The sequence below is a fragment of the Cygnus olor genome, chromosome 3, assembly GCF_009769625.2.
Source record: "Cygnus olor isolate bCygOlo1 chromosome 3, bCygOlo1.pri.v2, whole genome shotgun sequence".
Lineage (NCBI taxonomy): Eukaryota > Metazoa > Chordata > Aves > Anseriformes > Anatidae > Cygnus > Cygnus olor.
In genome coordinates this window covers 24,444,376-24,469,630 of record NC_049171.1, presented here as the reverse complement: position 1 = coordinate 24,469,630, position 25,255 = coordinate 24,444,376, and the positions used below count along the sequence as shown (strand labels likewise).

General features: G+C 37.8%; 1 long non-coding RNA gene across 2 annotated transcripts in view; it reads left to right on the top strand.

Moving 5' to 3' along the window:
* LOC121068463 overlaps positions 1-17,705 on the top strand; it is a 28,496-nt gene extending 10,791 nt beyond the window's left edge. The window contains exons 4-6 of one of the 2 annotated variants that reach the window (XR_005818896.1): positions 4,986-5,105; positions 5,625-5,910; positions 15,951-17,705. This is a non-coding gene — a long non-coding RNA (uncharacterized LOC121068463). The remainder of the gene's footprint in view (positions 1-4,985; positions 5,106-5,624; positions 5,911-15,950) is intronic. The other variant, XR_005818897.1, reaches the window with a different exon arrangement.
* The last annotated feature ends 7,550 nt before the right edge of the window (positions 17,706-25,255 follow it).

The window sequence follows — 25,255 nt, the reverse complement described above, 5'->3', positions numbered from 1 at the left end:
TCTTTTCCAAAGATTATAAACCCTCCTTTTTCTCCTAAGCTGGAGCCACAACTCTCTGCTCAGCCAGGCCGGTCTAGTTCTGCGTCGGCTCGTCTTTGGGCACGTGGGGACAGACCGCTCCTGAGCCGTTAAGATTTCCTTCTTGAGGAGCGCCCAGCCTTCCTGGACTCCTTTGCCCTTCAGAACCTCCTCCCAAGGGACTCTGCCAACCAGTGACCTGAACAGCTTAAAGTCAGCCCTCCAGAAGTCCAAGACAGCGGTTTTACTGGTCCCCTTCCTGACTTCACCAAGAATAGAGAACTGAACCATTTCGTGGTCACTCTGCCCAAGACAGCTCCCAACCACCACATCTCCCACCAGACCGTCACTGTTCGTGAACAGAAGGTCTAGCGGGGCACCTCCCCTGGTAGGCTCACTAACCAGCTGCATCAGGAAGCTATCTTCCATGCTCTCCAGAAACCTCTTAGACTGCTTCCTCTGGGCTGTATTGTGCTTCCAGGATACGTCTGGGAAGTTGAAGTCCCCCACGAGAACAAGCGCTGACGATTTCGCGGCTTCTGCCAGCTGCCTGTAGAACTCCTCATCCGTCTCCTCGTCCTGGTTCGGCGGTCTATAACAGACCCCCACCAGGATGCTTGCCTTGTTGGCCTTCCCTCTGATCCTAACCCATAGGGACTCAACCTTATCATTCCCAGCCTCAAGTTCCTCAACATCTAAACACACTCTAATGTAGAGAGCCACACCACCACCCCTTCTGTGCTGCCTGTCCCTTCTGAAGAGCCTATAGCCAGACATTGCAGCACTCCAGTCATGAGAGTGGTCCCACCATGTTTCCGTGATGGCAACCAAGTCATAGCCTTCCCGCTGCACGATGGCTTCCAGCTCGTCCTGTTTGTTGCCCATGCTGCATGCATTAGTGTAGATGCACTTCAGCTGGGCCATTGCCATCTTCCCTGGCCTTGCCATTGTTCCCCCTGGCTCCCCCGGAGCCGATCGCCTCATTACCTTTTGGTAATGATTATAGCAGTAAGGTTTTTGAAGGGTGAATGACATTGTGTTCATTAGAAGGATTATGCACATTTTTCTGCTTTAATTCAACAGATTTTGTTGTTAAGCACATGACATTGTCTGAAGATTTTCCCCGGTTCCAATCGCCCCTATATAAATAATCATTGCTTAAATCATATCCTACCAGATTTTTTAAAATAAAATTGTGTCACATAGAAAGATGTTGCAGTATTAGGTAGCAGACTTCAATCTTTTCCATATTTTGAGTAGCAAGCATAGTTCCAATTAAAAAAAAAAAAAAATAAAATCCAGAACTAAACATACAAAATAATAATAATAAAAAAAAGAACAACAAAAAACATGTAAGTGGAAGAGTAGACGGTGCTAAACTTTTTGTCATAGATGGCAGTCTCCATCAAAGCTCCATTCTCTTAAATGTAATTTCTGAAAATACTTGTTAATATTGATGAAAGTTAATACACTTTTTGTTGTTTACACAATAACATTATCAAAACCACTTTGATGTACAGACCTCTGTGGAAGAGAGTAGTTGAACAAAGCTGATAACATTATTTCCATTTACAGTTTGACAGTTATCCATCAGATTTCTTACCATTGAGAAGCCTAAGTTCTCAAGGAGCCTGTTTTTCTCACACGCTGCCAAGTGATAGAATTCTTCCTACTCTGAGCTTTGATAGAATTCTTCCTACACTGAGCTTAATGATGACATTGATCAAAATGTTAATTTATGTAGATTTATCAGGACATGATGATTACGGTGATAAGGCCTCATGATTGGAAATTCCAGAGTAAATGTACTGAAATGATAAATATATATTTCCCAGACCAAAGAAATGGATTCAGCACTGCAGTTAATGTTTCATACAGCCCAACTTCATTAAGCACAACTCAGCTAATATCATCATGGATTTGTTTCATTTTATTAAATTGCATTAATTAGGGAAATGCATTGAAAGCTGATTGTGAAGAAATTTACTTTTCCTTGGAATAACTAAAAAAGAGGGAGTAATTGGATTAATTTGTCCATTTTCCCCCTATTAACTTGGAGCGTGATGATTCTTTCTCAACTTCATGTCGTGAACTACTTTATGTTTAACATGATTCTCATTAACCAAGTTAATTGTAGGGGTTTTAAGCGGGAACACTCACAGGCTGGACCGATGCCAGCTCATTCCTTTCCAGTCATATTAAATGCCATCTCTCCAGAGATACAGGCCTTTGTTAAAAGTCTGTGTTACCATTATTCTTTATAATGTTAAGAGAAGCAATCAACAAGGTCTTGCCATGGTTCCTTAAATTATTCACGCCTGATCCATTGTATCAAACTACAATGTTTGTTGCAAAATTGTTGTCTTCTGAGTTCTGATTGTGATAATGAGGCTCTGCAGGATACATATGATTCATAGTAATGTCTCTGAGCTCTTAAAAACATTGTTGTGCTGCATTTAATTATAGGAACAGACTCTACAAACAGTTGAAAATCACATAATTTGCATGTAACTATGGGTATTATGTAGATTGGAAAGGGATAGGTGGCTTTAATTATGCAGAAAGAGTAGGTCTTTCTAGTTTTAACCTTCTGTTGTCCAGGATTCCTAGAAATTATAAGTTTACATTCACATTAAAAATCATCTGAAAAATCAGGCTGGGAAACAGCTGTTAATGCATTTTTCTGTGTAATGTGTCATAGGCACTCTCTCTCACTCTTAGCAATGCCTGCCAGTGTATTAATGGTAAATTTATTACACTGAAGGTAAAAATAAATGAATAGTATATAATAATCCCTGTTATTAACTGATCATTTTTTATTTAATTAGAAATAAACTAACAGTAACTTTTTCAAATATAAAAGTTTCCAATATTAAACTGTACAAAGATGAACTGTTGGTCCATATCTGCACTAGGAAACAAAGCTTTTCAATGGTGTGTTGGTCAGGAAAGGTTACAAACAGGCATATAAATATATCTAAAGCAGGGGCACGAACACATCTGACCCAGCTCTGTTAATGATAAGCAGAACAAGAAGCAGCACATGCATGGTGCAGAGCTCCCTGAGCTGACTGGATGTGAATCAGCTTGGGTCTGACTACAGACTAAGCCACATTTGTGCAGCAGTGCATTCAAGCTAGTAAAGATAGCTGCAGAGCAGAGCTAGTTAGGTCAGGCGTAGAGCTGATCCGCACTGTGTGGATTTCCTGACTTACATCTCTGCTAGCTCAGGGATCTCCACACCAAACTTTGTGCGTAGCAGAGACAGGCTGATAAATAGTCTGGAGACTATGACTGAACATATAGAATCAACTTGGCTTTGTAAATTCCTCAGCTGACATGAGCAACCACACACCCCAGTGCTCCAGGAGAAAGCCTGCCCTGTGGTAAATTTCACTGGGCCACTTACAGCCAAAAAGAACCTGCAGTGACATTTGTGACATTCTCTTCCTCCACATTTTTTTTTTTTTTTTCTGGATGATTAAATAGGTCATAGATTAAATATTTGCTGCAAGGAAAGTTTATATATTCAGAAACCTGTTTGCATTCTTGGGAAACTCTTGTAGCAACATAATGATACAACCACCATTGAACTTAAAGTACTAGTATAGATGAGTAGATGCTCCTATTCTGAAACTGCTGCATTTTCATGCTAATCTAGGAAGCTTATATACTGGCTTAGATTCATACATTTACTAGTAATGTGTACAATAGCTAAAAATCAAAGCCATTATCAGAACAATAAGCTTGTCAAGTAATGACCTTTATTTGGAATACAGATAGCTCGTATGATTTCTGGTACACGACATCAACTTATTTCTCCAGATTTTGCATAGAAGTAGAAAGAGGAAACGCAAACTTTAAGATATGACTATGGTTGCATACACTGCTAGAAAATTTTAATGATTATTTGTATTTAAATGGTTTATTATAAACTACACTTGTCCACAACCACTATAATACATGTAACAGGTGTTTTTTACTGTCATTTTTGTCATTTACTCTCATTTTTGTGTCATTTGCTGTCCAAAAAAGACAATTTGTAACTTCCTCCAACACATCCATCACCCCAAGATTAGCCACAGGGATGTACAAACTATTTCTTCCAGCAAATGTACTGAATTGTGTTTGAAGTTGAGCATATTTTCTAAATGGTCACTCTACTTATTGCATCAGTGTATTCGTTTCAATGTTAATTTTCCCTACTGTAAAAAAGTCACTTCTTATTTCCATTTTCACTTCATATGACTTCCATGAAATGTAATTAAATAAAGATTTATAAATGTAGCAGTAATCATTTCTACTTCTAGAGACTACTACAGCCAGAACAACTTAGCTTTCCATATCTCTATGGTCCAATCATCATTACATCTAAATCACTATGAATCTTTCATGAAAGTGAGGACCAAGTGAGTTCTCAGTTTCCAAACATTTCTTATTAGAGACAATGCTTCAGAAAGCATGCAATTCTATTTTTAAATTATTCTGAAAATGCCAGGGAGGAGGGCAAACTAGGTTACAGAACAGTGAATAAAATACGTTAGGTCCTAAACATGCTATTATGTCAACAGCAAGCCATTACACTGTTGTGTCAAATATCCAATAGCATAGTTTGTTAGCATGGTGTAGAATTCTTTCAAATCTCTTGCAAATTCTGACATGAAATACTATGGGATCATCTGAGAAGATACATTATCCCTGAAGCTATACCAGTTGATATCAGTTGTAATTCCTATACTTCTTCATGTTACAAGTGTATATGATTATACTAAGTATTGTATGATGCCGGATCATGTGGGTTGTATAGTAATATATTCAATTAATTATGTGCCTAGCTCTGCAAAGCAGTACACACCATCAACTTCCACTGTCTTTGCTCATGTCTTGGATTCTTGAATAGCAGTAAACAAGAAAAAAAATGAAAAACTGTTTAACATTGTGCTGATTTTTTTTTTCTTTTTTTCAAGGTGTAACAACATTGCCAGTCACTACCTTATTTTAGTGCAAAAAAGATTTTATAAAATATTCATTCTGAAATTCAAAACTCTACAGTGCTGAATCAAACGTTTCTAAAACAACATCTCCAGGTAGATATGCTTCCAAAAGTGTTGTGTTATTATTTTTTTTTTCTAGTTACAGCTCAGCCAGCTGTCATACAATAAATAGAAAATGACAACAAAAGAAAGAGAAAGATAACGTATCTCTTAAATGTTCAGGTATTCTATTCATATGAATGCAAACAACTTGGTTAATAACAGAACTGAAGAGGGAAGGATGGGTAAATATCTTCTCGAATTTTAAAAGGCGGAATCTCAGAACCCAGTGCCATCTAGCCCAGAACTGAATCTTTTATCAGCTAAATTTCTAGTATTAAAATGCTGCATGGTGCCTGTGATGCCATTGCTAATCATTGCCGTCACAAAGTCCAGGCAACCTTCTACCACACACTTATCTCACACAGCATTTCATATAACTAACAGTTTAACCAATCTTTTAATAAAATTCCTGGCATTTTGTATGTTTTTTTTTTTTTTTCTTGCTTATTGGTCCAAATATTACCTTTGTTGTTTTTGTTTGTTTGTTTGTTTTTCTTTCTTTCTTTGTAGAAAGTGGAACATCTTTCACTCACTCAGGAGTCTGAGAGCCACTGAAAGGACACTAATTATATCATTCTCCTATGAGACATGAAAGCCTACACTTTCAGATGAAACTAAGCAAAAGAAGCTAAATTTTCCAATCCTTAGTGAATGATGTGGCCCTGGGGTGAGTGATGCCTCAGTGGGACTGCAGGAGATGAATAACTTCTATCCTCCCTTTGTCCACAGCTTGTATGAGAAAAGACTGACCTCATCAGACACCTACCACTAGGAAAGCCCTGGCTGTGAGTACCAGGTAGGTATTTCACTGCTGCTGAGAGCAATTCTGTGACCTTCACATCTCTCCTTGTGACATTTTGAACTATTTAGATTACAGAAAGCTCTGCCAGGCTTGCTAAGGTTGTGAATTCCAGCTGCACCTTAGTTAGGGAACACTGATTGCCATCTTGGATCTGTTTGTTGTCCAAAAGAGATGTTTTATAGTACAATACCACATCTCTCTGCAGATGTATCACTGGAAGTTTTTTAATGTCCACTTGAGTAAGTGATGTATCACAGTTAAAAATCGTTCACAACAGGATTATTTCTGACAGTTTGACTTAGTGCAGAACATAACACAGAGCTCCTATACTACCCTCCAAATAATGTTTTTTTCTAAGATCTCTGAAACATCTGTGCAAATCATGATAGCCAAACACCCCAAATGAAGAGACTGAAACTTGCTTGTAATGTTCTCAAACAATAGTGAAACCAAAACTACCCTGCAAGATTTTTCTAGCTATTTTCCATAGGCATCAGTGACTCCCTCCATTAGACAGTATGTCCTTTTAAAAGAACTGGGGTTACATCAGACACAATTGGACAGAGGTTATGCATTTCATATAAAAGTTTGACATATCATGAGACGTGTGGAAGAGCCTTTTAATAGCAAAAATAATGGCACTTTCTGGATTTGCAAGTTAGGGCAGGAAAGCACCACTCTTGTCTGATAATTTTATCTAATTTTAGTTTGAAAAATGAAACTGGACAGGTAAAAGAGACCAACTGATTTGTTAGCAGACTAAAAGCTTCTTGCCCTTTGTTAGGCTATGGACAATGATGGCAGTACTTGGCCCTCAGGTATTGGGTGTGGGCCTCTCACATCTCCCACTGTTCTTCACCCATAGCCAAACCCTAGTAAAGAAAGGTAAATAGATGATGTGACGAAAGAAGTGGCTACCTCCAAAACACTCAAAAATGGGTAAAGAGAGAAAGAAGAGTAAACGAACTTTTATTTAATTAGTTCTAGCTGAGATTGCTACTTTTTTGGTCTCCCTCTCCTAAGTCCTATGCTTGGCTTGCTCAACTGAACATTTCACATAGTAACATGTTTAAGAAAAAGCACAAAAAATCCTTATATGAATATAAGTAGAAACAGCTTGCTCCAAGCAGCTTTCAATAAGTAATGATAGTCTTCTTTCACTATTTCTCCATGAAGACTTAAACATTTTTAGTAATGTTTAATACATTCTAGTGTGGTTCTGCCTCTTATTTCTGTCAGAAATAAGAACTTAAGCCATAGTAACAAGCTGTAACAGCCAGTAGTCACTCAGCTCATAAATGCGTGTGATAGGGGAAGAAAATCACTGACTAAAAGTGCGTAAGTGGCAAATTAAAAAGGGAGGCCAGCTGCCATCCCAGTGGTATCAGAGTTTTCTGCTCTGTCATGCAACAAATACAGATTAATTATTCTGTGTATTTCTACAAGAGATGATCACTTTCCAGAAAAAAATAAAAAATAAAAAGGTTAATCTCTTATCTGTTTTCCATATTTTAATGATCAAATTTGAAACTACCTTTTCTGAAATTGAAATTATGTTTCACTTTTAGATTGTCTACATTTTTCCTTGTCTCTAGTACTGCTACCACATGAATGTTATAAAATCTGTAGTGAAAGTCCCAAATGTCTCTCAAGAAAACTTTTAAAATTTGTTGTGAGTTTAATAGGTTCAAGGAAGTTCCATTTATTTCAGAAAAAAATAAAATAAAATCTAAATCAGGGATTATGTGTTAAAAAGGGGCTTGAAATTTCACATTCCTCATCCTTCTTCATACACAGAAGATGAGTCTAAAACTAAGTCATTAAGTAATGATGACTGTTCAACTCTGCAGTTCTGTGAATCTTTTATATACATTCCCCCCATTCCTCCCCCCCCCCCCCCCGAGTGTTTATTTCCACCCACATAAAAAAATGGTAAAATTCCCTGAGAGTACACATGGAAGCTTTTTACCAGGAGGATTAGATCCATCATACTTTTTTGAGAAGAATCTACTTAAGGTTTTGACAAGAATGACCATCCCCATGATACAGAGGTGTCTAAACTGTTTGGTAGAGCACCAAATAGTGTCTTTGGAAAAAAGTGGGACAATGTACTTTTCATAGAGTACAAGAGCTCTCCATTTCATGTGTAGGAAATCAAACAGGGAAGGAAGGAAACCAGCATGGCTGAGCAAGAACCTGCTGGTCAAACTGAGGTGTAAGAAGGAAGTGCACAGGCAGTGGAAGCAGGGACAGGTGGCCTGGGAAGAGTACAAGGATGCTGTCCGGATGTGCAGGGATGGGATCAGGAAAGCCAATGCACAGTTGGAACTGTACTTGGCAAAGAATAACAAGGGAGGTACATTGGTACATTGGCCAGAATAGGTCAATAATAGGTCAATAGGTCAATAATAGGTACATTGGCCAGAAAAGAAAGGCCAAGGAGAGTGTACCCTCTCTGATAAACAAGAAGGAAGAACTGGTAACAACAGACATGGAGAAGGCTGAGGTACTCAAAAACTTCTTTGCTTCAGTCTCCCCTGCCAGGCTTCCCACATCTCTTGAGTCCCTGAAACTCTAGGCTGGGACTAGGGGAGTCCCTCCAACTGTGAGCAAAAAGCAGGTTTGAGACCACGCAATGAAACTGAACAGGTTCAAGTCTATGGGGCCCGATGTCATGCATCCCAGGGCCCTGAGGGAACTGGCTGATGCAGTTGCGAAGCCTTTCTCCATCATATTTGAAAAGTCCTGTCAGTCAAGTGAAGTCTCTGGTGACTGGAAAAATCACTCCCATTTTTAGAAAGGGTAGAAAGGAAGACCCAGGGAATTACCAACCGGTGAGTCTCAGCTCTTTGCCTGGAAATATCATGGAACAGATCCTCCTGGAAGCAATGTCAAGGCACATGAAAGACAAGGAGATAATCTAAGACAGCCAGCATGGCTTCACTAAGATCAAATTGTTCCTGACCTATCTGGTGACCTTCTGTGGTGGAGTGAATGCATCAGTTGACCAGGAGAGACTGACGTCATCTACCTGGACTTCTGTAAGGCCTTTGACATGATCCCACATGACATCCTGATCAGGATGAATTGAGATGGATTTGATATGGATTTGAAAGGTGGACTACTCAGTGGATAAGGAGTTGGCTGGATGGCTGCAGCCAGAGAGCTGTGGTCACTGGCTCCATGTCCAGGTGGAGGCTGGTGATGAGTGGTGTCTCTCAAGAGTCCATCTTGACACCACTGTTGTTTAATATCTTCATCAATGATATGGGGTTGAGTGCATACTCAGCAAGTTTGCAGATGACATCAAGCTGAGTGGTGCAGTTGATACCACAGAAGGAAGGGAAGCCATCCAAAGGGATATGGACAAGCTTGAGAAGTGGGCCCATGTGAACCTAATGAGGTTCAACAAGTCCAAGAGCAAGGTGCTGCACCTGGATCAGGGCAATCCCAGACATGAGGACAGACTGAGTGAAACACTCATGCTTGCAGTCCAGAAGGCCAACTGCATCCTGAGCTGCATCAACAAAGGAGTGGCCAGCAGGTTGAGGGAGTTGATTACGCCCCTCTGCTCTGCCCTTGTGAGTCCCCACTTGGAGTCCTGCATCCAGGTCTGGGGCCCCCAACACAAGGAAGGGGATCTGCTAGAGTGGGTCCAGTGGAGGGCCACAAAGTGATCAGAGTGCCGGAGCACCACGTGTATGAAGAAAGGCTGAGAGAACTGGGGATGTTCAGCCTGGAGAAGAGAAAGCTCTGGTATGACCTAATTGCAGATTTTCAGTACTTAAAGAGGACTTTTTAAAAAAATGGAGAGTGACTTTTTACATAGACAAACAGTGACAGGACAATGGTAACCGTTTTCAACTAAGAGATGGCACCCTGGGCAACCTGATCTTGTGGGTAGCATCCCTGCCCATGGCAGGGGGTTGGAACTAGATGTTCTTTAAGGTTCCTTCAAACCCAAGCCATTCTATGATGAATGTATTCATATCTTGTAGAGAAAGTGAAATACATTCTCTTCTATTAGTATCTTGAGAAGTTTATTAACAGCAAACATTAAATAAGTTAAATATTTTTAAATCACAGAAAAAGGACATTGAATAGCATTGACTGTGAACTACTGCTCTTGAATCAGAGAGTGTCATTCATTTGAAATGACATGAAAAAAGAGAGAGATGGGTGTATTAGTTAGCCACAGAATACCTATGAGCTAGTGATCTAGTGTGTCTCAGGAAAAAAAAAAGTGATGTATTTCCTATTAAAATAGGAAAAATACAATTCATTAGACATTGCTAAATATTTGGTCACACATGAGAAAATGTGTAAGAAGAACAGTTGGAGAGAAAAGCTAATATTGTGATCAGCAGAATGGAGTATTTCTCTTGGTTAGACTAAGAAATGATACCTTGTTTAGCCTAGAAAAAGAAGAGCTGAATTTGAAAGAGTATAAATACTTCATATCAGCAGAGTAGGGTGAAAATATTAGGAAGGAGTATGACCATTAAGGATAAAAGATAATGCTGGTCTAAGGGTAAGTATATGCAAGCTGGCTATGAGAAAAAAATTGGAACAAATCTATAATAAATGTATTTGTTGGTGTGGGGGAGAGGGGAGAGGGGCGTGAGGAAATGGTTTTAAAGTGGACCTCAGTATGTGTACAGAGGTACTTCACAGTTTTGTGGCCTATGACAGCTGGAAGTGGCCAAGGATATTTTTCCAGTTCTCAAATATTAACTTACCCAGAGTTTTAGAACAATCAATAATTTTTGTTGCACCAAAATTTAAGGAAGATTAAATATGTGAACTCAGAAAGCACTGATAGGTTAGCTTGGCTTTCATCTAGGCATCAATAGAGAATAATATGGGATGTAATCAGTAAAGACAGTAGCATAATTAATGACAATTAGCATAGTTTTATAATAAACAGCTCTTATCAAAAAAGTGGTGTCTTTTTGATGAGAATACATTTGGTTTAGGGTAGTACTTGTGCCTTTATAATATAGCTAGAGATAGAACACAAAGGCATTTTCTTTAAGAAGGCATAAAAACCTGTAAAAAATATGGCACTCTTCAAAATTCACAAAAACCATATTCAATGTATTAAAGACTGATCATATGAATGGTTATAGTTTACAGACTCTGCTGTATGTGCATCCATCAGGGACCAGTGTTGTTCAGTGTCTTTATCAATGTTCTAGAAGAAAATATAAAATCAATACAAATAAATCTGTGGATGACATAAACACTGGTAGAGCGGTAAATAATACTAGGGGCAGGTTAGTAATAAAGATCGCTATGCGTCATTTGGTAAAGAGATGGTAAGGTTAATTTGAACTTGTACAAGGTCATATAACAAGAAAAAGAGAATGTACATCATAGTTATGGAGTAGAGAACTGTTATTTGGAAAGAATGGACTTGGAAAAGGCTTTAGAGTAACATTGAATGAAAATGGATTTGTGAGTTTGTTAACTTTTTATACACATATATATTGATATAAAATTCTTTACTTTGAAATGTTTTAATTTTTTATTCAATCACAGAATCACAGAATCACAGAATCATCTAGGTTGGAAGAGACCTCCAAGATCACCCAGTCCAACCTCTGACCTAACACTAACAAGTCCTCCGCTAAACCATATCACTAAGCTCTACATCTAAACGTCTTTTAAAGACCTCCAGGGATGGTGACTCAACCACTTCCCTGGGCAGCCCATTCCAATGCCTAACAACCCTTTCGGTAAAGAAGTTCTTCCTAATATCCAACCTAAACCTCCCCTGGCGCAACTTTAGCACCAATCACAAGTTTGAAAAAAAAAAAATGATTAGAATGTTTGTTTTCAATGAGATAAAAGGTATTAAACATGCCACAGGAAAGTTTAGAGTAAAACACTATTTTTAAATTAAAAAAATCAAAATGTTTTAAGTTTTGCAAGGTTGAAACTCCAGGGACTAATGATATAGACATTACGTTCCTCTATTAAGTCCTCTTGAAAGGTTCTCTTGATTGCTCTGGACACATCAACACCATGGACATACTCAAAACCTTGCTGCAGAATCTTCCTGCAGCATCATTAGGTCTCTAAAATTCAAGTCATGTCCCATGCATGAATATAACATGCTGCCTTGTGTGTTAAGACCCTAGCAAGATACACCGCCTGGCTTTGTAAATCACTACTATTTCTAAGGCAAAGTCATTTGCTTTCCATGAAACACCCTCCATAATTTAGTGAATGCAGGATACTTTTCTGACTCTGTTGATTTAGCATTGGTTGAACTGAAGCTGTTGGCAATATCTGGGATTGCACATTTGTTGTTCAACAGCTGCCTTTTCCACACAATATAAGGTTTCTCGTGCCCCTGTAAACTATCTTCCCTGCAGGTCTCTCATGGGAGTACACATTGTCCAATTTAGTAACTTCAGCTTAGTTTGCATTTGGAATTAATTACAAATCTGTATAATACAATGCACATTTCTGATAACAACAGCAAAATAAAGCTGATAGTGTGCATTCTGTATGTTTAAAGTAGAGCTTTTTCTTGTTACCTGTGTCACAGCAATGAAGTATCACCAAGGTTCCCCCACTCTGGTCTTCACAGAATGCCAGTAATATTGCAACAGTATAAAGAAATGCATACTAGCAAATTGATGTGCTTTTTAATGCTTGAGCTATATAATTTTAGTACAAATATGTCTAACGTTACTAACCATCTTGCCAGGAGGAAACATGCCAGCTATTGGAAGCACTTGCTTGTTGTGAGTGAGACAGGACTTCTCCAAGTGTTCAATCCCACAGCTGCAGTGCATAATTCTTCCTTCTTATCCTCAGTGCACCTTTCAGTCTCTTGCAAGTGGTCTGTTATTCCTGGATGGTCTCAGAGAAGGAGCCAGAATTTCCAGCTCTTTGCTTTTCTGATTTGATCTGTTATCTCATTGTGTACTGATGTTGGTTTTCTGCCCTCTCCTTCTCATTCTTACAGATTGTCTCTGTTCTTTCCTTCACTTTTATTTATTTATTTATTAATGTATTTGTTTGTTTATTTTTTCCTGTTCTCAGTGTTTCAACTGTCTTATTGCTGGTTTCAGCCGAGGATATCAAAATAAAGAGTAGTAAACATACATCTAGGTCTTCCTCATCTCACTTGCTTGAGTCTTGTATCTCATTTTCTTGTCTATGTTGTCTATGCCCTGTGTCATTCCCATGCAAAAGCAATCAATTTTAAGCACTTTTAAGTCGTGGTCTTTGTTTCTGGTATTCCTACACCTAAAACATTAACTTTTCATTCCTCATCAAACACTTTTAGTTAGCCTGGTTTGCACAACCAATTTCTCTCAAACTTTTCTTTATTCTTGAGTGTGCCACTACTACTACTACTACTACTACTACTACTACTACTACTACTACTACTACTACTACTACTACTACATCTAAAACCTTTATTTGTATTTTGGTTATATTGGGGGCATTCTATATGAAGTTTAAGCACATAGTTAAGTGTCTTCTAGCATCAGGATTTAAATTCCTTTCCAAATAATTTATCATAATTTTCCATTTGACCAAAAAGAGGTCAAAAATGAATATTTAATTGTTTAAAGGAGTGAGAACTGTAGAGTGAAACAGAAGAACAAAATTGAAAATGCAATAAGTATAATTACAAGACAGAATTTTTATTTTGTTCTTATTTATCATATGTCCAGCTTAAGAATACAGCTTGGCTCTTCACTCAGGCAAAGAACTAGATGATGTGTATAAAAGTCCCTTTGTTCTTTTTCTCCTCTGAGCTCTGCCCCATTTAGATTGTATGATTTGCTTGGGTAGTGACTATATGGTCTTGACTACCTAAAAATCCTTTCTATAATTTTGGTACTACCAGAAACAAATAATAAGATCCCAAAAATATCTCAGAGACTTTCATCCCACTCCATTATGAATGAAGTTCACTGTTATGCACAGGGACAGCACATACATTAGATGTTATATAAATCTCAGTTGAGTTCTAAACGCAGGGTTTGAGGAGTGTCTAGGTTCTTATTGGGAAGCACTACAGAAAGGATTAAAGGTATACCAAAGCAGTTTGAAAAGATTAAGAATCATTAGAGTTTTTTTGGGAAAGAAAGAAACAAACAAAATAAGTAAGGGAATAAGGTACTGAGACAGGTAAGGAATTCATTGATATATTTTGTGATAGGTGGTAGACTTAATTATTAATAAAATAGATTAGGAACTGAGTATAAGAATAGAGGAAAGGTCTGATTTAAAAATGAAAGACCTAGAGAAAGAGATATCATACCTAAAGTAATACCTGAAAGATCATACCTAAAGCACTTGCTGGGAGCCATTACTATAATAGGACTGTACAATCCAACTGTGTATGCAAAAATATGTGTTTTCGTTTGGTTTTTTTTTTTTTTTTTTTTTTTTTTTTAATCCTCATTTTTCTCTTCAGTTGGGTTACCTCTTTGTTTTTGTTTATAAAGTGGCCATCTCTGGCCTCTTGCTGGTGTTACCTCCCTGAAACACCTTCAGTAAAATATACAGTGCTACCATGCACCTGGCCCAGGACACCTGGCCCAAACTAATTGAGAGTCTCTAGAGAGGTGAGGGTCAGGGTGAATGATATATGCCTGACAGTAGTGAACAGTAGAACACCCCAGATGCTCCCTTCCAGCTGCTCTGGTATTTCTGCTTGTAGGGTAGGGGTGTTGCCAAGGTAGACACAGTTAGTCTAGAGCTGTTAGAATTAGTTTAGAAATTGGAAATTGGGAAGCCATTAACTGGAACAGCATTTTCTTCTAAAGTTTTTTTAAATAAAATTTTGTTTCTTATTCTAGCATTGCACTTGAGACCACTGTACAAATCTTCCTCTTTACATACAGTTTTTGCTGCTCTAATTAATTCCCTTCTTCTCATCTCCCGTCCCTCCTCCCTTCTGAAATTTGATCAAATAATAGGGGCAGGCTTCCAACTTTGTTGTTTGATGTACTTTTATCATAAAATGAAGCAAGAATAAAAAGCATGACTTCCTTATTATGATATTGTTACTTTCTAAAATAACTTCTCTGTGAAAAAATAAAAAATAAAATAAAAAATCTGGTTATAAGATATGAATCAGCCATGTGATAAAACCTCTCACTCTTCTACACATGTGCCAAATCTTAGAAACACACCTGTTGTTGTAATATTAGTTTAAAGAACTCAAAGATGAAGGATATAAAGTATTTCAGACACCAAGCAGACTGCAGAATAATCCCTTAATCCAGACAGATGAAAGGAAATGCAGATTTTATGCCCTCTTGAGAGTGGCAGCCTGTCAAAAAATAGATCTTTATGTTCAGCTTGCCAAAAAAAGAGAGAGGGAAATATAGAGAAAAGGTCTCTATCTCAAGCATGCAAACGCACATACAGACACAAAGAGAATGTCTGTGCTACAGCACTACGTTAATCAACACTCATGTAGAAATCAATGCCAAAACATATATTGATAGATAACCCTCTTTCTTTTCTGAAGAGAAAGAAAGTATATTGTTTGAAAATAAGAGATTTTTGCACCATAAAATATAAAGAAAAAATAAACACTTTAGTGTATCTAACAGACTGAAATCAGAATAGTAATATTTTCTCTTACTTAAAATAAAGGTTTTTATTGCAATAGGCACTAAAAATGTTAATTGCAGAACACTATTGTTTTAGACAAATCTTAAGATATTCTGTTCAAATAACAATCATGGTCAATGCACACTACTTGCATGTTTCAGAGATTTTCTGGGCCAGATTTTGCTGCTGGTATTTGTGTCAAATACTAACTCTGATTTCAATTAGTATACTTGAATAATAAGGGACTAAGACAAAATGTGGTCTTGATTTTTTAACATTACGATACTCTTTCATTTGAATTCCACAAGGTATATGAGAGATTGTTCTTACTGGAGAAAGTGACAATATTACTTTGAGTATAGGAAAGCAAAGCTGTGTGATTACTTCAGTTTCTTCAGCTCCCTTGCATTTAATCTATTTTTTATCTTTTATGTTCACAGAGTACAGAAGGTGAAGGTGGGGATGGAAAAGCATATCAAGCAAAATGTGGATAGAGTCAGCAGTAAAAGAAAAAATGCATGCTGTCCTCTACTGTGCAAAGCAAGCATAATTGCTGACATGAAGCAGTTTGCACTTCTGGGAGGAAAAAAATAGCCAACAAAGATTCTTTACCAATGACAAGAACAAACCTGGAAAAAAAAAAAAAAAAAAAAGAACACTGTTTTACAGCATAACTTAATGCTTACTCTGATTTGAACATATTACATTAATACTTCTACATTTACCTGGACTATAATCTTATATCCATACTATTTGCACTTTGTAGGTCTTCATTTTGTATTGTAAACTGAGTACTGGCCATCCTCCAAAACAAACTCTTTCCCATGTCCACAATCAAATGATGATATGTGTTTAAACATACAGTAATGTATTTCTTTAGTTAAAAAGCAAAACGAACAAATTCCCTTGAACTTTCAACAAAGAATTAGTGATGTTCTAGCATATATAGCATTGCTAAAATGTTTCTGAATACAATATTTGCAAGATTTCTTCACTTTTTATAAAATACCTTGCAAATCTGACCTATCTACCCCTAATGCGAATTCTAATCTGTTGGGGAAGAAGATTCACCATTCACAACACGATTGCTGCTTTTAGCAGTTGTATGAGATATTACAAATGTTTCTTCCCCATGCGTAAGGAAGCAAAAGAGCAGTAGGAATAGGAAAGTATTATACTCTTGGGAGAGGGTGTTATCATTGTCATAGAGAGACACATGAGGAGACACCCAGTGCACACATTATAGCAGTGCAGGAGAATCTAAGATGCTTTTACCTCCCTATTAAACCCTACCTTGTAATTCCTTGCCACAGTGTTGAGGACCCCTGTGTTGCCAGGGAAGCATCATGACTTCTCAATAGCTCTTTATTCTATATGTAGTTTGAATGACTTCCAGCTTCTGACACTCGTGGATGCAGCAGAGGACATGGCCAGGTACAACTGCACAGGGAGGAGCTTTGGCTTCATGAGAGATGAGTGTGGCCACAGCTTCCCTACCTGCCTGCTGGTCACAGTGGGTCTGGTCTCTCAAGGCTGCAGTTTGCTGAAAGAGGTTTTATGCACTGAAAACCCTCTAGGAAAAATTTGTTTCCTTAAATGCTGTGTTAGATAGGAAGATTTGATACAGTGTAAAGTACCCACTATAGGGATAATTCTGAGAGTCCCATGAAAAACAGAGGTCATAGCACACATTTCTTAGTCATTTCCATATCTTTTTTTAGGCTTTTAGGAAGAACAAACTGTTAAGAAGAGATTTCAAACAGAGCAGTGAGATGACTTTTCGTATACTTATGAAAAGAAAAGGGAACAAAGAGGGGAAAGTATGAAGGCTTTGCAATATCAGAGTATTAGTATTTGATGTGAATATTCATCCTATTATGCAAAAATGCAAAATTAGACTTACCTTCTTAGTCAATAATGCTCTGAGGCTTCAGCAAAGGTAGTGGAATTTAAAATATTAAGATAAAAATGATACATAACTGCAACATATTTTAATGATTATTTATTAAAATGGCAGTGCAAGTACAATAATAACTGAACATAATTTCATAACATACTAGTTATACCTTCATAATGTTCATGGACATAATGACTTAATTGGGCTTTTGGGTACCTCACTAGGCAGAAAGTAAAATGATATGCTGCAACATGCAGTTCCTCCTCATGCTTTCCTTGCCTTAAACTTGATTCTCATTATCAGGAAAAATAAATAAATAAATAAATAAATAAATCTGAAGAAAGATAGTTTTAAAAGGACTCAGTAGTGGTACCAACATAATCTTCATTTTAGTTTTGTTTTTTGCTTTTTCATTTTACTTCAACATTTAAGTTACTGTAGGAAAAAATATTTCTATTTTACTAAGAAGCATGTCAGAAAGGAGTACTAGGTGCTCACACCTACATAGAAGGAGGAAGCCTCTCCCCCTTCAGAAGGTGTATATATAAGTTGGACTTGGATTCAAATGCTTTTACTCTTAATTTGAACCCACCTCCATTCTAACAGTAAAGTGGTGGAGCTATAAAATGACAGTCTGAACATGGATCTATGAATACCATACTCTCCTATGTCTGGTGCTGTAGATTAAGTCTAAGAAGCCTAAACATCATTCCTTCAGGTGTTCCGATCTCAATCTATCCTGTTAGAGATAAATTACCTTGTGCAGTATACTTAAATATTTATTGAGAGTAATTCAATAGCCTGGTTAGGACATTAAAAAAAAAAAAAAAAGAAAAAAAGAAAAAAAAAAGTGACAGCCCTATTTTCTGCCTGATTCGTATTAACAATGAATTTTCTGCATAATGGATATTTAGGTTACCACCCTCACCTAAGAAGTGAGTAATCTTAAAGGTAGTCCTTGTTCCAGTGCAAGTTTAATTAGTTATGTAAGTAAAATTTCCCTGGCAAGAAAAAAAAAAAAAAAAAAAAAAGAATTAAAGCATCTTCTTCAACTAGTAGCTTGGACTGTCTTTTTGAAGGAGGTTACTGATTCAGACCAAGCAAAGATGTAAAACATGATGCTCTTCTGGTGTGATTTATCTTCTGCAGCATTAAAGTTATGTTTGCATTAGGATTTTTCTTTACATTGGAACTGTGTTTTTCAAACGACTATCTTAGTCACTTCCATTTCTTGTGCATTGGCTCACATAGGGAGCAATCCTGGATTGCACAAACCGGGCTCCTTTTGGATAAACCTGTACTGGGAGATGCAGCTATATTTTCACCTTTTTGCAGCTATAAATTCACCTTTTTGCAGTGACTTCACTCTGAATACATGAGTTATTTAGGAAGGACCAAGCTCTTTTACACTAGTGTTATATTTTAGGAAAAAAAAAATCAGGACACTATCTGGACGGATGCGCTAATTCAAATTCAGTATCGAAGTGCCATAAAAGATCATCATGTGCAGGACTGTCCAGTTGTTTATGGTGAGGGGATAGGAAAGCTGACAATACAGTTTTTAAACTTCTGGAAATGTAAAGTTCTTGCTTTACACTTTCCTTAAGAAATTCCTAGATATTGTTGTCTGGAGTAAATCAAATGATCATTAGCTATTGACTAATCCTAGGCTGCCAAATATTAATTTAAGGATTGTTTGTGCTATGCAGTTTCTCAGATAATTCTCTTCCAATGTGGAGGCACTTTCTGTCTAGTTTATTTATAAGAAGTGATAGCTGTTGAGTTTTCCATTACTCCAGCATACAATATTTATTTTATTAACTGTACCACCATTAGCGTATTTGGGGTTCAAGCCATGGACTGCAGCCATCTTCAAAATAATGTGAAACAATGAAAGCGAAGAATGTGTAATTTACATGAGCCACAAATGTACCATTCACCCAAATGCAGCAAGTAATTCATTTCAGAAGCTATTCTAATGAATGGTATCCATACTTCTAAAGCAAACAAATGAGGGGTCTGCCAACTTTTTTCCAGAATAGTCTTTGATGTGAGACAACACTGAATATGCAGAAGCTTTGAACAAGCTTCTGTTCAAGCAAGTTCAGAAAAGTATTGGGAATATGAGAAATAGTCGGCAATATGATTGCTCAGATTTGTCTGTTATGGGAGTTCATGAAAACTTCCTGGATTATTCACTTGATTTTTTTTTCCTAAGGTATTAACTACTGTAATACAGATTTCTTGCTGAATTACAAACTACACTCTTTTTTTGCCAATTCTTTATTGTTTGGCTCTCACTTGTAGCACAGCTGAGTTTTACTCTATTTTAAGCAATCTTTTTACATCTCCTTCAAATCTCACACACAGCACACAAAATCTTTCTTTCCTGGAGAGACATTGCTGGACTGAGATGAAGTCAAATGCAAGTGAAAAAAGAGGAAGGACTAGAATAAAAGGTTTGCCAGCTTGCATCCTAAAGGCATATACATGGTTAACAGAATATATTTTCAACTTCCACTTTCATGCATTCACATGCAAAACTAGAGGATATTTTCTGATGCTTTTTACTTCTAAATTTTTTTACTGTTACAGAATTATACATTAACCAGTTAATTTTGATTAAATAGATGGCATTTTGAATGCACATAAAAGAAATTATATTATAGTAGCTGGTTCATAACATTAATATGAACAGCGTTTATAGTATGAGGCTATGTCCTAACAGCTTAATATACAACTCTATCCTGCTGCATTTAAGTGCTTTGCAACCTTTCCAGACAAATATCACACCTATCTAAATTTAGATGAAATACTGCTTAAATCTGTTCACTTGGTTCAGACAACTGTTTCTGTGTAATAACTTTGAAGGAGCTCTGTAGGTTTTCATGTGAATTAAGTGACAAGAGTGTTGAAGAAAGCAATACTCTAGCTCTCAAACGGCAATGAAGGTGAAGACATGGGCCATCACAACCAGAGAACCAGATTACAGTCCCTTAAAACAATTTATAGAAAAGAAAGACTTGGAAACGAGCTTTTAAAGTGGCAGGATTTCAATATCTTGTACAATGTGGGATGTATTTATTTAAAAAATAAAAATAAGAACTTAAAATTTTGGGATAAATATGTGCAACTACAGTATAATCAAACTTGTCCAATATGAATGAAACCCATCTGTTATTCTTCCTGTATCTTCTATTTATGCCTTTTCTACAACCGCCTCTCTATGTTGCCATTCATGAATTTATACATCCTTTTCTTCATGCATGCTTGGATGAAAGTGTGTGTACAACTCTTTTGTCAGAAAAGAGCAGACTGAGAAGACACAAGATTGGCCAGATTTCTCTGTTGATGCACCTGAAAATAGAGATTCTCCTGCTAACAACATCCATGCTGTTTCATGCAGAGATGAAACCTCTTCAGTAGGATATTTTGCATTTTTATTCACCGTTAAAGATTTATCAGTTCTGAGAGCATTTTCAGTAATAATTCCAGATAAAGAAATATACCTAAGTTTAGCTGTCCTCAGTATCAAGTCTGTGAAGGAAAAACAAACAAAGAAACAAGCAAAAGCATACAAACAACCAAACAACAACAACAAAAGTGAAACTAAACTGAGCTTTTTAAAAAAGAGACGTAATAATGTTCCCACCATCATTTTGTTGGTCTTATGACAGTTCAGGAAAAATATATAATAATAATAATTCAAAATATCCACATAAGATTGACGGAAAGTTATAAGATGACAATAAAAATAAATAAGATTCAAAAGGATCAGCTCCAGTTAGTAGGGATGTACTACGCAATGTTGGCCTCAAAGGAAAAGTATATCAAGAACAGAAGGAAGCTTAGATGAACAAGGCTGTTGAAGATTATATTTTGTTGTCTTCCCTGAAAAGCTCTCTGGAGAACCTCAGTAGATTTACTAGATTCAGTAACATAACTTCCTGATGGCTAATGGTGAAAAAATGGTTGTCAAAGAGATACTAGTTTTATTGTGTGAAAAAGTAATATTGTGTCTGCAGCTAGCTGGACATATGGTGTTGCCCTCAGAGTTTTCATTTTGAGTGAAAAATCATGCCTAAAAATTATGGATGCCTTTAAAAAATCATTCCTTGTCTCTATGATACTCCTTACATGGATTTTGCTCTTCACAGCAGTTTCTTCCAGGGTGACATGTCTGGCCACAGCTGTGCATCAGGCACAGACAACTTATCCTACAGAGCAAGTGTTTTCAAGGGGTGTAGTTATGTGGGCTGTATTATAGACCAATGTCTGCAGCTGGATTAACGTCAGCCATTTTAGCTAACATCCATGATATGAAAAGAAATTTCCCCTAACTCTCATCTTTGAACCATGCTGTCAAAACATCTTTTAAAAGTTGGCAGCATGGTATTAGTAGTAAAGTATCACAAAAAAACATTCAGTGTAGAAAACTGATTAAAACGTTCTCTGGATTCTCTCATGGATTTCAGTAGGCTCAGTTATAGAGCATTTTATGTCTTAAGAGAATTATAGAATTTTTGTGTGATTAAGTTTGCAATTTTCATATTAAATTATATATATATATATATATATCTTGACTTGTTTCTTCTTCAGGCTGACTTCCCTTTGAAGTTGCATTTTGCCTAGCATTAATAGAAAGATATTGAACCAAACAGACTTTTGCTAAGTTGCATTTCTGGAAATGTTTGGTTTCTAAATATAATATTTACTTTTAATAGATGTTTTAAATATCAAATATTTTTTTGACTATGTCACATTATATGATGTAAAAACCTGTCTGCACATCCACAAAGGAGCACAGAAAATAGAAGGGCAAGCAGATAAACAGAAGTGGTCATGCGGGGCACCAGCAGCTGAACTGGACCATGGGAAATGGCGTGTGCCTGAGTGCCAGTGACTGGGATGACCTGAGTGAGTGACACCAAGTGCCAGCCCCATGGTGGGTGAGAGTCAGAGCCCCTGTGTCCATGGTACAGCACCAGGAGCCAGTGTAGGTACGCAAGTACCTATGTGTACATGTATCCTCACTTATGGACCTCCATCCTGCCCAGCCAGAGGGGAGTAACAGGATGAGGCCATTGGTGCTGCCTGTATCTGTATGAGAGCTGTCTGGGTTAATTTGTGTGGCCAGACGTGCATATATGTATGTTCGTTGCCTGACAGTGTACATTGTATGAATGAGCTTTTATTTTGTACATAGCAGGCAATGGATCTCTTCTCAGGGTAACATCTCTGTTTGGCTAGATATGGATTTTGATAAATCAAGAGGTCTTTTACATCTCCAGCTTTATGAAGAATCTTTGAAATTATCAAAATGATGTAACTGTCATGTATTTTTTCCCGGACATGGGACTGTAACCTCAGTTGGAGTCCTTTTTTTTTTGTCAGAGAACCTCATTCTTACATTTTCCTGTCTGAACAAACACAAAACCACATAAAGCCAAATTGCACAACCAAGCACACAATTATAGCCAATGGGATCACCCCACTCTATCTAGCAGATATGTTTGGCACAAACAGCGCCCTGAAGAGTGAAGTCAGTAGTGGCAGGAGTCCCTAAGAATCCTAGGTGCCAAAATACTGTTTGATTTCATTTTGGATTGTGGTGGCTTTTTCGGGTGGGCAGCCAGGCTCCACCACAACCACTCTCTCACTCCCCCTCCTCAAAGGGAAAGGCTGAGGAAATATGATGCGAAGTGCTCAAGGTTCGAGGTAAGAACAGAGAGATCACTCAAAAATTGACAGGCAAACCAGACTCAGAATAGGAATATTAGTAAAATTTATTGCCTATTACTAGCAAGTTAGAGAAGTGAGAAACAAAGGAAATAAGCTAAAAACACCTTCCCCCAGTCCACCCCCTTCCACCTCCTCTCTCGTGAGCTGAGCAGGAAATGGGGGCTGCGGTCAGTCTATAGCACTTAGTCTCCACTGCTCCTGCACGGTCATTCTCTGCCCCTGCTCCATGTGGGGTCCCTCCCACGGGATGCCATCCTTCCCAAACTGATCCTGTGGGGGCTTGCCACAGTTCTTCCTCAAGAACAGTTCTTCTTCAAGAACTGCTCCCATATGGGTCCATACCACAGGGTCCATCCGTCAGGAGCAAACTGCTCCAGCACGGGTCCCCCACGGGCGGCAGCTCCCCCCAGACCCCCTGCTCCTGTGTGGGCTCCTCTCCATGGGCTGAAGCTCCGGCCCAGGGCCTGCTCCTGCGGGGGCTCTCCATGGGCCACAGCCTCCTCCAGGCCACATCCACCTGCTCCACCGGGGACTCCTCCACGGGCTGCAGCGTGGAGATCTGCTCCCTGTGGGACCCATGGGCTGCAGGGGGACAGCCTGCTCCACCAGGGGCCTCTCCACAGTCCGCAGGGGAACTTCTGCTGCGTGCCTGGAGCACCTCCTGCCCTCCTGCTGCACTGACCTTGGCGCCTGCAAGGCTGTTTCTCACTCCTCACTCTCCCAGCTGCTGTTGAAGAGCAGTTTTTATTATTATTATTATTATTATTATTATTATTATTATTATTATTATTATTATTAGATTGTTGCTGTTCTTGTTATTATTATTATTATTGTTGTTGTTATTATTATTATTATTTTGTTTTCTTCAACCTACTTTCACAGAGATGCAAACAACATTGTTTATTGGCTTGGCTCTGGCCAGTGGCAGGTCCCTTTGGAGCCAGCTGAAACTGGGCCTTAACTAACATGGGGCAGCTTCTGGATTCTTCTCACAGAAGGTATTTCTGCAGGCCCCCGCTACCAAAACCTTGCCATGTAAACCCACTACTGGGATCCTTGAGTTTCAATGCACTCGATAGCTTATTTTAATTTATTTCTTAATTTTATAGTGTTTACTTTCAGTCTTGTCTAGTTCAAAAAATACTCAAATTTAAATTCATAACAAAGACTGTCTATGACTGCAGTACTTCAAATCTGTGTCTGCAATTTTTTTGATGGAACCTGCCTTGACTTTAAAAAAAAGCATTGTCTAAATCTGCCTTTTCAAATTCTAGTCATTCAGGCTAAATGGGACATCTTTGACAGCTGATTAAAATATCTAAGTGTTATCATTTTCAATGGTCAGTATTGTGAAGAGCGCACTCAATGTTTTTTTTTCCTCTACTTGTAAATTTTCATGATAGTTTTGCAAAGCAAATCTCAATTAAAAGCCCAATATTAAATTATATCAGGAAATCCTTTCACTTCAGTGAAGTGAAATAATAGAACAATAACTATTATTAGTCAAAAGAAACATTTAATGCAACAGCATAACCTTTCACAGTGTTATCATTAGCTAGCCGTGGTGATAATGGTGTTCATTTACACAATTTACACTATCTAAATGAATGTTATAGGGCATATCAAATCACATGTCTAGGGAGCCCATCTCTGATGAGCTGATAATAAATACTTCCTGTCCTTTAGGGAAATATATGCTAATAAAGATTTATCCTATTTCATGATTAAAGTAAATGGCAAAACTCTGTTTTGGTGAGAAAGGCATAAGGTCTTATGCGTTACTTCAAAGATCAGTACAAGGCAAAGCCAGAGACATTGCAGTAGAACCCTTTTCAGTGGGTAGACACTGCCAATTTCAAAATACAGACATCTTCAATAAGCAGACAAGCAAACAAAAAACCCACTGTGTGATTGTCACTTCTTACTTTCCTTGCCTTTTGATGAGATTTACGTTTTGCAAATTTTCCTAGTTCTGAGGTTTCAGAGCAGGGTTCTGTGCAGAACAATGAGGAATATGAGCAGGCTCACAAAATAGCTGTGCCATGTTAGCCTCCAAGGAGCCACACTGAAGTACGAGACAAAGAATAAATGCACAGTAACAGGCTT